Source organism: Microtus pennsylvanicus, chromosome 5 (assembly GCF_037038515.1).
Source record: "Microtus pennsylvanicus isolate mMicPen1 chromosome 5, mMicPen1.hap1, whole genome shotgun sequence".
Taxonomy (NCBI): domain Eukaryota; kingdom Metazoa; phylum Chordata; class Mammalia; order Rodentia; family Cricetidae; genus Microtus; species Microtus pennsylvanicus.
In genome coordinates, this window is record NC_134583.1 from 44,127,259 (window position 1) to 44,144,981 (window position 17,723).

Consider the following 17,723-nt stretch of genomic DNA (forward strand, 5'->3'; position numbering starts at 1 on the left):
TTATAAATATTTGGGATGATACCCTCTACCACAATCTGCCTCTCCCTTGTAGGCAAATAGTGCACACACATCCACTTCTTGTCCTGTAGCTTGTTTTGTATAGCTGTGATTTGTGCTGATATATATTCCTCTAACCCTATTTCTGTACCTTCTCCTAATTTAATGTTCTTTATTTGACACACGGCCAGGAGAAGATCTATATTAACACGATTATTTCTTTGTTCTCTTTCTAACCGTAGACAGCCTGTCTTCTGTGTTCCTAAGCAATCACATTTGGTCTCCTTTACCAGTTCTCGCTGAAGCCACCAATTACTACTCTGTTCATAAGTTAGACAGTCATGTGCTGTTTTTCATGTTCTTGTGTTAAACTTTTTCATACAATATATTTTGATCATGCTCTTTTCTCTCCCCAACTCCTCTTAGATCCTCCAACCTCCCTACCCACCCAACTCATCTCTCTCCCTCTCTTAAAATAAAAACAAACTCTGAAAATCAGAACAAACAGAAAAATCAATAAGAAAAAAATCTCTAATAAAATCAAAAAGCCCACAAAAATACTACTTAGTTCATTTTGTGTTGGCCAAATAGACCTGTACATGGGATCTGACCTGGAGAGAGGCTGGAAAATCCACTGGCACTCCATTGGAGAAAACTCATAAAGTGACTTTTGATGATATATTGATAAATTATATATTTTCTTAAATGATTTCTTTCTCAGGAAGCCCATGGCTTTCATGATCCCCCACCTCTTTACATCTCTCAGATTTAGCTCTAAAGTTTACTATCATCCTAGGATGATCTTGATTCTAAACTCAGGCAAACATTAGAAAGAAGAAAACCACAGAGAGATCTCTCTAAAACTGTACTTAGACTTCAGAAAAGATACACTCTTTCTACTTGCCTTGAAAATTATGCTGAGGGAGTCCTAGTTACAGATTAAAGGGGGATGTTTCAATTCTCAATATGGCTAGGAACCAATGCAACAATCTATCAACACAGAGCATGAACCCATGTGTAGTGTCTCCTGGAGTTGTCTAAAACATATTGATTAAAATGATGAATGAGTTTAACAAACCACAGAATATAAAGGTTACCAGCACTGATTATGTTTCCTTATGATAGAACTGAGGAAATTTGCTATAAATTAGGAAAGTAATTTTATTCTTGACAGCATTTAAAAAGCATAAGGTGCCTAAAATAAATCAAAGTTTATATTCTGAAACTTACAAAGAAATACTAAGGAATTAAAAAGCTCCAAAGATTGCAAAGATATTCCTGACTTATAGATCAGAAGATTCAATGGATAAAATACCAGAAGAGCAGGCCAGCAGGCCTTTCTGTTGCAACCAGTAGGCCTATCCAAAAATTTAGATATAAAAACTATGAAATATATCATATCACAGAAAATTCTTATCTGACACTAAATAGAGTATATTTAGTCCATTAATTAAAATAGCAACAAATGTAGCAATGCTGAATTAAAACAACTAGGCTGGTATGGTGGTATATAGATGTGATTTTAGTACTTAGGGAGTGGAGATAGGAAGTATGACTTTTGGGAGAACTGAACAACTTAGACCCCATTTTGATCAAACCAAGCCATGCCAAACCAAACCAAACCAATGAAACAAAACAAAGGCAACATTAACTGTATACCATATGCACAGGTAAAATATAAGGGCTGAATGGGACAATAATTTCATTCATCAGAAAATAAGATTTCAGCCTATATTACTAAAAGATGTTTAGAATCTGGACTATCTAAAGAGCTATAAGTAACTAAAAAATAGATGGTAAAGCTAATATAAAAGATGGCCATGCAGAGCTAGTGATTTTATAGGGAAAAATGTACAAGTAGTAAGTAAACATATAATAAAATGAATTTCAGTTTTACTGAAAAAGTCCATACTTTAAAAGACAAAGCCTGTTTTTACACATTCTATAAGATAAAAAGATATTTTTAAAGGCTGAAAATTTCTACTGGAACAGATGTTAAAAACTACTCAGGCTGAAGTTTTTCCATTATGGAATTGTGTAGTCCCGCTGGGAGCAATTGAGCAGCCCCTAATGAAATAAACTCATTATTAGTCTAGGCAGTTAAGTTGCTATGTCTGAGGGTTAGGCTTGTGTGACGTAAAGAGGTATGGGGGAGGCATGTGTTTCTTAGGGGGACCACATAGAAATCTTCATAAAGGGATAAATAGTGAACAAAGACCTTAAATGAAAGTGTCAATTGAAGACCTATTGCAGAGTTTTAGAAAAAATGCTCAAAATAGTTATGAATTATGTTGTCATGTATGTTTCTAAAACCTCAAAAACTAACCAGTATCTTCCACATAGTTCAGTAGTGTGTAAATGTTAGAGAATGACCTGGATGGATATTCCAGGATTGATTCTGTTTCAATTACTGACGGTGTGGGGGCAAGAAAAGACAGAAAACAAAGTCTGTTGTAGAGTTGTAGTCTGTGGCCTCAGCTCTAGTGCTTCCCTTCCTCTTTGTGTGGCGTGATCCCATGTCAGTCACTGGGGAGCTACATGGCTGCTCCTCAGGATTTCCACCTTTTCAACTGTGATATGTTCTTTGTTGGGACTTTCCTTTGCCACACCCCAGGCTTTGCTGTTAACTCATCTGCCTTCTTATCCCTACTGTATATAGTTTCCTATTTCTCGTTTGCAATTGAATCGCATGGCTCTCTCTTCTTGCCTAAGATCCTTGGTTTATCCAATGCTTTAAAAAAAGATAGAAAGAAAAAAAGGGGGGCCATGTCCTTAGTTTTTTTGTTTTTGAGACAGTTTCCTTATGTCCTCAGGCTGATCTCTGACTGATGAGTTCATATCATCCAGTACCTCATCTTTCCAAGCAGCTGGGATTATTGCAAGCATTTGTTGTCAGAGACTGCTGTAAGGCTGCCTCTGTCTGCTATAAACCCCTTATCAGCTGGATCCAGACAAGGACTGTTAAATCACTTCCATTGTATGTCAATTTATGCATTGATTCTTTAGATAGGTAGATGTGTCATTGCTTTTTATACCTTCAAATATGATATTTTCTAAGAGAATATTCTTCCTTTCTCCATCCTCACACCTCATCTGCATCACAATGCTTTCTTCCCGCATCCTCATGCCTCATCTGCATCACAGTGCTTCCTCCCTGCATCCTCATCTGCATCACAATGCTTCCTCCCTGCATCCTCACACCTCATCTGCATCACAATGCTTTCTTCCCGCATCCTCATGCCTCATCTGCATCACAGTGCTTCCTCCCTGCATCCTCATCTGCATCACAATGCTTCCTCCCTGCATCCTCATCTGTATCACAGTGCTTCCTCCCTGCATCCTCATCTGTATCACAGTGCTTCCTCCCTGCATACTCACACTCATCTGCATCACAGTGCTTCCTCCCTGCATCTCCTTACACCTCATCTGCATCACAGTGCTTCCTCCCTGCATCCTCATCTGCATCACAGTGCTTCCTCCCTGCATCCTCACACTCATCTGCATCACAGTGCTTCCTCCCTGCATCCTCACACTCATCTGCATCACAGTACTTCCTCCCTGCATCCTCATCTGCATCACAGTGCTTCCTCCCTGCATCCTCACACTCATCTGCATCACAGTGCTTCCTCCCTGCATCCTCACACTCATCTGCATCACAGTGCTTCCTCCCTGCAACCTCACACTCATCTGCATCACAGCACTTCCTCCCTGCATCCTCATCTGCATCACAGTGCTTCCTCCCTGCATCCTCACACTCATCTGCATCACAGTGCTTCCTCCCTGCATCCTCACACTCAACTGCATCACAGTGCTTCCTCCCTGCATCCTCACACTCATCTGCATCACAGTGCTTCCTCCCTGCATCCTCACACTCATCTGCATCACAGTGCTTCCTCCCTGCAACCTCACACTCATCTGCATCACAGTGCTTCCTCCCTGCAACCTCACACTCATCTGCATCACAGTGCTTCCTCCCTGCATCTCCTTACACCTCATCTGCATCACAGTGCTTCCCCCATGCATCCTCACACTCATCTGCATCACAGTGCTTCCTCCCTGCATCCTCATCTGCATCACAGTGCTTCCCCCATGCATCCTCACACTCATCTGCATCACAGTGCTTCCTCCCTGCATCCTCACGCTCATCTGCATCACAGTACTTCCTCCCTGCATCCCCACACCTCATCTGCATCACAGTGCTTCCTCCCTGCATCCTCACACTCATCTGCATCACAGTGCTTCCTCCCTGCATCCTCATCTGCATCACAGTACTTCCTCCCTGCATCCTCATCTGCATCACAGTGCTTCCTCCCTGCATCCTCACACTCATCTGCATCACAGTGCTTCCTCCCTGCATCCTCACACTCATCTGCATCACAGTGCTTCCTCCCTGCATCCTCACACTCATCTGCATCACAGTGCTTCCTCCCTGCATCCTCACACTCATCTGCATCACAGTGCTTCCTCCCTGCATCCTCATCTGCATCACAGTACTTCCTCCCTGCATCCTCATCTGCATCACAGTGCTTCCTCCCTGCATCTCCTTACACCTCATCTGCATCACAGTGCTTCCTCCCTGCATCTCCTTACACCTCATCTGCATCACAGTGCTTCCTCCCTGCATCCTCATCGGCATCACAGTGCTTCCTCCCTGCATCCTCTTCTGCATCACAGTGCTTCTTCCCTGCATCTCCTTACACCTCATCTGCATCACAGTGCTTCCTCCCTGCATCCTCATCTGCATCACAGTGCTTCCTCCCTGCATCCTCACACTCATCTGCATCACAGTGCTTCCTCCCTGCAACCTCACACTCATCTGCATCACAGTGCTTCCTCCCTGCATCCTCACACTCATCTGCATCACAGTGCTTCCTCCCTGCATCCTCACACTCAACTGCATCACAGTGCTTCCTCCCTGCATCCTCATCTGCATCACAGTGCTTCCTCCCTGCATCCTCATCTGCATCACAGTACTTCCTCCCTGCATCCTCATCTGCATCACAGTGCTTCCTCCCTGCATCCTCACACCTCATCTGCATCACAGTGCTTCCTCCCTGCAACCTCACACTCATCTGCATCACAGTGCTTCCTCCCTGCATCCTCACACTCAACTGCATCACAGTGCTTCCTCCCTGCAACCTCATCTGCATCACAGTGCTTCCTCCCTGCAACCTCACACTCATCTGCATCACAGTGCTTCCTCCCTGCATCCTCACACTCATCTGCATCACAGTGCTTCCTCCCTGCATCCTCATCTGCATCACAGTGCTTCCTCCCTGCATCCTCACACTCATCTGCATCACAATGCTCCAATGCAGACTTTCCTCCCTTTGTTCCCCTTTCTTCACTTCATCCTTGTGTTAGGGAACAGAGTGTGATTTCATCTCTGTCATCCTCCATTATTCACCTTTTATTCTTTGTCTTTTTTATGATGGGCTTTTACCTTCTCAAGAGACAGTTTATTATTTATTGCTATGAATATTATCCCTTGCATATTTCAACTTCAAATAAAATGTTTCCTAAATCCTCTACACTTCTATGTAGCATTTTCTTCACTGTGTTTCTTTGAATTTTTCTTCTGGATTCTGTCTCTACGAAATGTTTTGATCCCCATTTCTTTCTGAAAACATCCCCATCCACTCCCTCCATCCTGTTTCCTCAAAATATTAGTCTTTCTGTCACTATAGTCCTTTCAAGTTCCTACTATCCTCTCCTGGATGTTGAAACGTCTCTGTATGACATACACTCTAGAGAATGCTTTTGAATGGGCTTGTAATCATGACAACAGAGGTCCATGTGCACCTCAGAGAACCTTCCTGAGCTTCAGGAATGTGTCATGTACTGGGTGTGCTTAGTAGAACATAAAGCAAAAGGGAGGTTTGAGATTGGTGCCTTCTGAGCAAACCTGCAAGGGTTTTGTGAGCAATTTCAATAGATGCGTATAAGAACTTCTAAATCAAAATGTCTCATCCCGCCTTATCAAAAACTGATCCATAATGCTCTGTTCATATGTAGCATGTCCATTCACACACCAATACATATATTCAGTAGGCACTGTGTATACTCACGCGTAATAGCTATGCACAGAACTCACATACATCACACAGTTTACAATCATATGCATTCAAACTTAGAAACTTATTCACTCACACACATATACAAATGTAGTTTATATTTTACTAAAGTTATTGCAGTTTCTATGAATAAAATTAAAACAAAACTGTGTATTCCAACCCACATCACATTCAAGGGGAGAAGTAACAGATATTTACTTAGTTTCTGAGACAAATAATTAAAAAAGTGTATTGATGTTTAAACATGTACTCACATGAAAAGTCCATGTGGAAATAAAAGCAGTGGACACACACACACACACACACACACACACACACACACACACACACACATCTTATATATGCCCATGGAATAAAATCCTCAGTGCTGATTGCTGGTCAGTAACATCTTATCACTTCACACAGCTAGGAAAGCACAATTACTCTATGACTCACACATATGTAAATAATAACTCCTGTACCTTCACATACATATATGTTTATAGGAACTTCATAAACATCGATTTTCAGAACTCACACATGCAGTAAGTATGTATACAGGTACACACTCACGTTATATTCATGTATATATGCATCAACGCATGAATGCATGATCTCATAAACATGTTCCTTATGATAGTATTTCATATCACAGAAACCACCATCATTCTTATTTTATTTCCGTATAATAAATAGCTACATAGGCAAGCACATCTCCCCATGAAATCTTGGATTCTGTGGATTTAATTTTAAATAACCATCACAGACAATGAAGACGTTGTTGCTGAAACACATTTGTAAATGCCACACAGCATTTTCTAGAAGACAAAGGCTTTGGGCTTTATGAAGTTAGTTTCCTGTCCCCTGAGACTCAAATGACTGAGATGATTCAGTGATTAGGACAGGGCAGTGAGTCATACTGGAGAGTTGATACTGGCACAATGAAGATGATTTGCAGACACACCGAAGTGGCAGACACTAGGAAAAATTGACAGTAATTTGTGTGCCAGGCCTAGCCCTGACATTTAAAAGCTTCGTGAGTTTTTTTTCCTGACATTTTCCAGGCCAATTGGTTTAGACAGCATCTTTGTTTGCAGCCCAGACATTGCTCCTTTCTTTCTCAAATCTGTAATCCTAGGATGGCTTTAGAGTGTGGGCGATATGATAGAATTTATAACACCAACTGCCCAGGGGATTGTGCAGTCTAGAACAGGCCACAGTTGGAAGCATGCCCAAGAGCGTGAATTTCTCTCCAAAGCAGTGATTGCCCTCCATATCCTGAGAGACTCTCACATGTCTCAAAATTATTTTATGACATAGCAAAAAAGTATCCTCAGTATTGAGCACTGTTGGAAGCAAAATAATATTTTAAGTCAGGTAAAATTTGAAATATGGATTGAGAAAATACCTATATGAACATAAACAGGAAAAGAAGCAAGAGCTGAGTCATAGTTGAGCAAGGGAACAATCTAAGAATGATAAATAGGTAGTCATGTAAATGGTGTAAATGATAACCCTAAGCATCATTGGCCCCGATCTCTGTGGATGGTTGCATTCATGGAACAGGTCTATCATAATATATTACATTTTTTTTCTTATGCTGTGTCTTCATTAGTGATATCTATGGGATTTGGCTTTTCCCTGAAAGACCTAGAGAACAGAATCCTAGCAGATTTCATGGGGGAGGGGGAAGAAATCAGAAAGCAGCTCAGATTCAATTCTCCAAGTTCCTCCAATTTGCCATCCAGGACATCTGATTCCCAGAGATCTAACTAAACTCCTCTGCATTGTAAAGCTGTGCATCCGCACTTAGTCCGGGCAGCAGCGTCTGCTCTGAATTAATTACATTTGCCAAGTATGTTGTTCAAATTCAGAGCATTTTATGCTCAGGGGTCTAAGACTTTGTCCCAGTTTGATGCTGGGTGCTGCTTCCCAAGACTTGTCCTTACACGTGCTGCTGTATCTGTCTCTGCATTTTACAACACAGTTTAAGATTATTGGGATTCTGGAGCCCCGGATTCTTTGGGCATTGTTATACACTGCTCCTTCATGGGTACTACTCCACGTATTACCATTTCTCTGTGGTATCACACACATCCTCGCCACAAACTCCTACTCTGTAAGTGATTTAAATACAAAGCCCGTCTTCTCTACTTCCTTTTTCTGTAACAGCATCTATCCATCGCACCGGACACGGCTGAGCTTTCCAGCTCTAGTTCACTTACGTTAAAAAATTAAAGTAACTTTCCATGAAGAGTGTTTTCTTATCTCTTTTCTGAGCTCCCAGGCTTAAAAATGGGACCTTCCATACCAATCTCCCTTGCTCTTTCTCTCTCATTGCCTGCACCTGTCTCTGTGCCCCTCCCACGTGCACTGCCACTGGTCCCCTGGCATTGGTCATCCTCCCACGCTGCTTCTGTCCTCAATAGTTGACTCACCACGCCTGGCTTCTCCCAGCGACCCTCACACACTCCAGACCGCAGCAGACTGCCTCTGCTGTATTCTGCACCCAGTCTAGGGGAAAGGGTAGGGTGCGGGGTAAAGGAGAGCAGAGCACAGGTGTCCAGGCCTGTCTTTGCCAGAGCCCCATGGGGAAGCCTCAGTGAGAATGCTGTGGTTAGTTATAAGCCCCTTTGTCCCAGCGGAAAGACCATGGTGACCTCTGAATTACAGCAACAACACAAGGGTCCCTTCATCACCAGCACCCATCCCTGGTTTTGAAAAGGCAGGAGAAGGCACCTTTCCACCTCAGGTTATTTTGATTCTCATAGACCCAATAGGTCTAGGAGCCCTATCCTCCCTAGAGCTGTCTGGCCTTTGACCATTATCACATTTACCTAGCCTTTTGTTTTCAGATAATGGATAATGAGCCCCAGAGAGTTCCCCTGGCTCAGTCCTTGGGGACCCCTCTTGGTTTTGTTGCTTCTGGTTTTGACTAATTGCCATGAACACAGTGTGGCACCACATGGTGCTAATGAGACCCAGGTCACAGGTCCAGTCTCCTCAGGGACGCCTATGAGCTTTACTTTGCTTCCTCAAGTTAGGCTAGAATCAAGGCAAACCTCTCTGTACTACAGCATGGTGTCAATCCAGTGTGATTGGATCTCGGCCTCTATACACGCGCAGGTTGTTACACACAAAATCGTGTTTACCTAAAGTACTCCTGTGGCTCAGCTAGCTCCTCGAAGTCTTTTGAGCCAGTCACAGCATTCCTTGTCCTCTCTCCTCTGCACTTCACACCGGCTCATAGCCCTTCTTGTTTGTAAGAGACACTCTCTCTCCCAGTGGTTACCGCGTCGCCAGACATGCCCGTTCCCATCCCAAATCACACCTGTGACACAGTCAGTCTAAATCCCTCGAAGGAGCTTCGGTACCCATTGTGTGCAACGCCATCAGCTGTTCTTCCTTTACCTTAGACCTCCCAGGAGTACTTTGTCCCAGTAATTCCTGCCACAGGACCAAGTAATCAAGTCACTGACATATCTCGGCTCCTCTATAACACTCTAATACATGTTTCCGGAGATCATGCATTAATCTTTCTTTCCTCAGAGCATAGCCATGTGTCTCCTGGACCGAGGGACAGCACCTCTCCTACTTCTTCCCTCAGGACCAGTCTAACTTGTGCAGTGTTTAGGACCTGGAAACCACTTTCAAATTTACCAATTATACCTTAAGTTCTTGGTAAAGGGGTCAACTGCTCTTAGCTCCTCAAACTTTCTTATCCAGTCCTCATGCCATCTATAGATCTTTACTTCTGATTAATAATATAAATACAAAATACTAGAGATACAGGATTTTGTATTTTAAGCTGAGAACTTTAATTGCATAAAAATTCTGCCCTGTACAACCCACTCTCACAACCAATGATTTTCTGATGTATTATATAATCATTGATCTAGATTTGTGGTTTTTAATGGTTATATTATTTTTAACCGTATATGCCAAAATTTTAATAAAGCCGTTTAAAATACCTGTCCAAATTTGCTTTAATGCAAAGTGCCTGCTTTATTTAACTTCCTATTGCTCTGTGCTTCATTGATTTTAACTTGAAGAGCTCTGTTAAGTTTCTACAAAGCAAGTCCTTAGTTTTAGTTTTCTCAGAATACCCTAATTTCTCATTTTTGGAAGACATGAATGCTGAACACATTACTCTTGGTTTGCAGGGTTTTGTTGTTCTTATTGTCTTTCTCTTTCTGGATCTTTCCTGTTCAGCATCTGCACTGTTTATTTACACAAGATTTTTGCTGAAAACCAGTCAATCCTCGCCTAATGTGAAAACCCCTATAAATGGGTTTAGCTGCTTCAAGGCATCCCCAAGGCTCCATTTCCTCTTTGAATTAGACAGTTTCCTTATAAAGTGTTCCAGAATAGTCTTTTTTAGCTTTATCTTAACTGAAGCTATCTGAACCTCTTAAATTGATATGTCTACTTTCTTTCTAACATTTGGGTTATTGTTAATTCAGATCACCTGTGTTCTTCGTTCTCTCATGTCCTCTGCAGTTATAATATCAAGTGTATTTTATTAACTTATTTGATAGTATTCTATAAATCCATTTAATTATTTACTTACTTCTTTCTATTTTTGTAACTCTAAATTAAAGATTCCTAATGACCTGGCTTCACGTCTGAAAGCTGTTTGCTCTCTCTTCCAAGTCTGTGCTACAGTGAACTCTTCCTTCGATCTTTGTATTGTACACTCCCAGATCCTCTAATATTCTCTTTTAGTTGATGTATCATTATCCTAATTTTATTTTCCAGTATTTTTATTTGTTTTTGTTTAGGCAGTTTATATATTATATTTCTTTAAGATTTCTGGAGTTTTATTTTGTTTCTTTTATTGAGTTGTTTCTTTAGGTGTCTTGTAAATTTTTTTTGTACTCCTTATATTTTTTTTCTGCTAATATTTGACCCTTTGAGAAAATATTCTAGTCTTCTGGTTTTTTTTCATGCTTGCTTCCTCCAGGGCAATTCCCTCTGGTATTATTGTAACCCATCAATCATCAGTCTAGACAGCTTCATAGACTCTCTCAAGTCTTTTACCAGTCACATGCCCCCCCTACTGTCTGCTTGTGGTACCACAGCTACAATGCCCATAGAGTAGTGCTTAACTCCTGCTTCCAGGACCTCCAAGCTATAGATTGTTCTGTACACAAAACATGTAACAATTTACAGTAGGGATTGGGGAAATCATGGAAATGTCGAAGTTTATAATGCTATTTTTAACTTTTTGTGTTTATAGGATACTCATATATGTACATCTGGGTACACAATGCATGTGTATATGTATGTATGTGCGTGATGAAGGTCTTCTACATGTAGGCACAGCTGTTAGTTGTTCCTGATCATAATGACCATGTCATACCCAGTAGATAGCGCTTCATAACCCCTCTTCCTGTTCTCTGTCTCGTACAGCCTTTGTGCCTTCTCTCTGTGATGTTCTTCAGGCTTCGCAGGAGGTCCAGGGTGGGCCACCTCACAGTTTCACCAGTGATGAGGATTTGCATAAAGAGACCTCTCTGTCAGTGCTGGAGACAACACCAGCTCACAGCTTATACCCCTCAGCATAATTTAAAATACGAATTTTCTGTAGCATTTTTTACAATTGAATGAAATTAGTATCAACTCCCCAGTATTTTATGGATATTAATAATTGCATCTAGAGCATATGAGAAAAGACAATGAAAAAAAAACAGGCAAAAATGATTTGGGAAAAGTGAGTAAAGTTGGAAAGAACTGTAATACTTGGCTCCCAGGATTCTGTAAGACCATAGTAGCTAGGGGAATGTGAAAGAAATAGAGAGATAGATCGGGGTGCAGAACAGAGTGTAGTGATATTTCCTTTGTATTTTAATAAATAAATCTTGCCTGAAGACCAGCGGCAAAGCAAAAGCCACTAGAAGATAGGTAATGGTGACACACATCTTTAATCCCAGGATTTGGAAGACAGAGGCAGATGGATCTCTGTGAGTTCAGGACTACTCTGGGCTACATAAGATCAGTGCAGAAACAAATCCAGGGGAAGGTGGCCTACACCTTTAATTTCAGTACTGGGGAATTGCACCTTTAATGCCAGCACAAGACGGAATATAAAATAAAAGGAGAGAGAGGTTTAGTCTGTTTAGTTTCACTGTTTTCCAGCCTTGGTAGAGGTAGACTTTTCTAGTGGCTTGACTGCTTTGTTTTTCTGGTTTTCAGGTTACACCCCAATTTCTGTCTCTGAGTTTTTATTAATAGTGCTTCACAGAGAATCTGGAAAGATCCACAGAATATATTTTGACAAGAGAAAAACAGCAAAATAATGCAGAAAGCAATAATCTGTTATTAAATAGTTAAAGCAGATCTGACATTTTATACAAAAAAAATGACTTAAGAGGGTCATAAATCAAAATATAAAAGCTAAAACTGTAAAACTTCTAGATTTATGCATGGTGTATAAATACATAAAAGCAGGCTCAACATTACTCACAGTTTAAGGAAATATAAAACAAAATTGACACGAAATTGTATTATATAACCCTTTACATGACTGTAGGAAGACTAGAATACTCTGATATTGAGATAGATATGCAAAATGATATAAGCCTTTTAAAAGCACTTTAATTTTTTCATAAAACTAAATATACTAAACATTTTTCTGGATATATTTCTAATTATTTAATCAAAAGAAATATAAATATATATCTATAAAACTTACACAAGTGCTTTAGAAATGATATGCATAACTAATTATCCTTTAATTGTTGAAGGAATGATCAGAAAATTTTCTGTGCATGGGATGTCAATTAACAATAGTTTGGATACATAACAACTCACGGTAAGGGAAGGAATCTAGCTACAAAAGGTTACGCAGCATGCACTTTGATTTATGTGATATTTTAAGTAAAAAAACAGTTAAATAATAGTTATGGGCAGCCTTCATGCAGGCTGCACCCAAATCCTCACTGCCCACTTGATGCTATCCTGCCAAGACCCATTCCGTTGCTCAACCCCAGGTACTTGAACATCTTTCCTGTGGTCAGCCCTCCCCTGCAACCCCAGCAGACTACATAGGCACAGTGCAGACCACACCAGTTGGAGAAACATGCACAAAAATTAGCCACAGTAGTTGGAAAAAAAGATGAGTAAATGTTGGTGTAAGAATATAATCAACTATTTAAAAAGCAATATTGCACCACCAGAACCCAGTGATCTGATAACAGCAAGACCTGAAGATTCCTATGCAGCCAAAACACAAAAAAACTTAAAAATTACTTTATGAAGGTGATAGAGGTTTTTAAAGAGGAAATGAAAAATTCTCTTTAAAAAGATGAGGAAAAGACAAACAAAAAATCAAAAGAGATCAATAAACCCATTAAAGAAAGCAAAGAAAGCAAAGGGAAGCAATCAAACAGGTGACAGAAATGGTTCAAGACTTGGAAACTCAAATAGAAACAATACAGACAACACAAACCAAAGGAATTCTGGGAATGGAAAATGTGGGAAAGTGAACAAACAGGAACAGATGCAAATATCATCAACAGAATACAAGAGATGGAAGAGAGAATCTCTGGTGTTGAACATATGATAAAGGAAATAGATTCATCAGTCAAAGAAAATGTTAAATCCAATAAATTCGTAATGCAAAATATCCACAAAATATGGAACACCATGAAAAGATCAAATGTAGGAATAATAGGGATAGAAGGAGAAGAATCCCAGCTCAGAGACATAGAAAACATATCCAGCAAACTCAGAGATGAAAACTTTCCCAACCTAAAGAAGGACATACCTATGAAAGTATAAGAAGCTTACAGAACACCAAATAGACTGGGCCAAAAAAAAGTTCCCTCACCATATAATAATTAAAATACTAAATATAACAGAAAGAAAGAATTTTCCGAGCTTCAAAGGGAAAAAGTCAAGTAACATATAAAGGTAGACCTATCAGAATTACGCCCGACTTCTCAATGGAGACTCTGGAAGTAGGAAGGTCCTAGACAGACATTTTACAGACGCTAAGGGACCATAGATACTGGCCCAGATTACTAAACTTAGAAAAACTTTCAATCAACATAGGTGGAGAAAACAATATATTTTATGACAAAACTAGATTTTAAATAATGCCTATGCATAAATCTAGTACTACAGAAAGTACTAGGAGGAAAACTTCAACTAACTCAGTTACATCCACAAAAACTCAAGCAATAGATAATCTCACAATATCACCACCACCCAAATCAAAAATAACAGGAATTAATAATCATTGGTTAACAACATCTCTTAATATCAATGGACTCAGATTACCTATAAAAAGACAGGCTAATACAATGGATACAAGACCAAGATCTATCCTTGTGCTGCACACAAGAAACACACCTCAACTTCAAAGTTGTAAAGGGTAAAAAGGAGTAAAGGGTTGGGAAAAGATTTTCTAATCAAATGATCCTAAGAAGCAAGCCAGTGTAGCTATCCTAATATTTAACAAAATAGACTTCAAACTAATATTAATGAAAAAAACGGAGAAGGACATTCCATATTCATCAGTGGAACTTGATGAACATCCATCAAGATGAAGTCTCAATTATGAACATCAATGCCCCAAATACAAGGTCACCCACATTTGTAAATGAAATATTACTAAATCTTAAATCACATATAAAATCCCACACATTAATAGTGGGAGACTTCAACACCCTACTCTCATCAATGGACAGATCTACCAGACAGAACCTTAACAGAGAAATAAAGGAACTAATAGATTCTTTTTTTCTATAAAGAAACTAAAGACTTCCTAGAATTGAATGAAAATGAATGCACATTATACCCAAACTAATAGGACACTGGGAAAGCAGTGCTAAGAGGAAAGTTCATAGCATTTATGTCTACATAAAGAAGTTGGCGAAATCTCACACATGCAACTTAGCAGCACACCTGAAAGTTTTTAAACAAAAAGAAGCAAACTCACCTGGGGAGCATAGGTGGCAGGAAATAATCAAACTCAGGGCTGAAATTGATAAAATTAAAACAAAAAGAGCAATACAAAGCATCAATGAAACAAAGAGTTGGTTCTTTGAGAAAATCAATATGATAGACAAACTCTTATCAAAACTAATTGGAAGGCAGAGAGAGAACAACCAAATTAACAAAACCAGGAATGAAAAGAGGGGCATAACAACAAACTCTGAGGAAATGCAGAGAACCATTAGGTCATATTACAAAAATCTATACTTCACAAAATTGGGACATCTAAAAGAAATAAACAACTTTCTTGATAGGTACTACACATAAAAATTAGATTAGGACTAGATAAAAAATTTAAACAGACCTGTAACCTCTAAGGAAATAGAAACAGTCATCAAAAGTCTCCCAGCCCAAATAAGTCCAGGGCTATTTGGTTTCAGTGCAAAAGTCTATCAGAATTCCAAAAGAAGAGCTAATACCAATACTCCTCAAATTTTTCTGCAAAATAGAAACAAAAGGAATACTGCCAAATTCTTTCTGTGGGTCAGTTACCATGATACACAAACCAAACAAAGAAGCAAGAAAATTAGAGAATTACAGACCAATATCCTCCAGGAACATTGATGCAAAAATACTCAGCCAAATACTGACAAACAAAATCCAAGAACACATCAAAGAAAACATCCATCATGGTCAAGTAGGCTTCATCTCAGAGATGCAAGGATAGTTCAACATATGAAAATCTATCAATGTTGTTTACTATATAAACAAACAAAAATACCACATGATCATCTTATTAGAGGCTGAAAAAATCTTTGACAAAATCCAGTACCCCTTCATGATAAAGTTTCTGGAAAGAAAATGATACAAGGAACATAGCTAAACACAATGAATGTAATATACAGCAAACCAATGGCCAACATCAAATTAAATGGACAGAAACTCAGAGCAAATACACTAAAATCAGGAAAATAAAGCTATCCACTCTCTCCATATCTATTCAATACTGTTCTTGAGGTTTTAGCTAGAGCAATAAGGCAACAAAAGGAGATAAGGGGATACAAATTGGAAAGGAAGAAGTTAAACTCTCACTATTTTCAGATGAGATGATAGTTACATAAGTGACCTCAAAATTCTACCAGCGAACTCCTATAGCTTGTAAGCACCTTCAGTAATGAGGCTGCATACAAGATTATGTCCAAAAATTCAGTAGCCCACCTGTATACAAATGATAAATGGACCAAGAAAGAAATAAGAGGAACTACACCCTTTACATTAGCCACAAATAACATAAACTATCCTGGGGTAATTCAAACCAAACAAGTCTTTACTTGTTTTACCTATATAATAAGAATTTTAAGTCTTTAAAGAAATAATTTGAAGATGCCAGAAGTGGAAAGATCTCTCATGCTCTTGGATCGGTATGTTTACTGAAAATGTCAATCTTACCAAAAGCAATCTACAGACTCAATTCAATCCCCATCAAAATCCCAACACAATTCTTCACAGACCTTGAAAGAACAATACTCAACTTCATATGGAAAACAAAATACCCAGGGAAGCTTAAACAATCCTGTGCAATAAAGGAACTTTTGGAGGTATCACCATCCCTGATGTCAAGTACTGCTACAGAGCTATAGTAATAAAAACAGTTTAGTATTAGCATAAAAACAGACAAGTGAATCAATGGAATTGAATTGAAGACCCTGACATAAACCCACACACCAATGAACACCAGATTTTTACAAAGAAGCCAAAAAATATACAAGGGAAGAAAATACAGCATCTTTAACAAATGGTGCTGGCATAACTGGATGGTAATATTTAGAAGAATGAAAATAGATTATATTTATTGCCACGCTGAAAATTCAAATCCAGGTGGATCAATGATCTCAACATAAATTCAGGTATACTGAATCTGATAGAAGAGAAAGTGAGACATAACCTTGAAGGCATTTGCACAGGAGACTACTTACTGAATATAACACCAGTAGCACAGACACTGAAATTGATAATTAATAAATGGGACCTTCTGCAACTGAAAAGCTTGTACATTTTTAATAAGACAAAATGGCAACCCCAGATTGGGAAAAGTTCTTTACCAGCCCCACATCTGACAGAGGACTGATATCCTGTCGGAGAACAGCGTCGACAAGTATACCACTTACCAGGGTAAGGGCATGGGTATTAGAAAAATAAATAAAGAGAATGAAGATGTGAGTGGAAATAATAAAATAGGAACATAGGATAGTACTGGGAAGGAGTTCTAGTGAATACTGAAATTCCCATGTTTAATTTTCCATATATTTTTACTCCCTAATACAACAGGAGTGAGAAAGCAAAAGAAGACTGCTATAACATGATACAAAGGACAACTAGAATAGTTACTTGCCCCAATACTTGAGACATCAAGCCATTAATTCTTGAGAAAAGCATTCTGTTGTTTAGGCAACGAACCTACTCTAGACCAAGTATCCTGAAGGCAGCCACTCCCTTGGCCAAACCTTCTAATTCAAAAGAAGGAGCAAAAGTATGCTTTAATTCTCTGATCTTTGGTCAGGATGAAGTGGATCTACCTATTTGGGCCAGCAAAGCAACCACATCCTAGGTCAGGGTATGTAGCCACACTTGCTGTCAACAACTTTGAACAAGCTAAAACTCTCTGATCTTCAGACAAGGTAGAAATAGGCTAACAGTTTTGGGCCTACACAATATCCAAAATATATAAAGAAC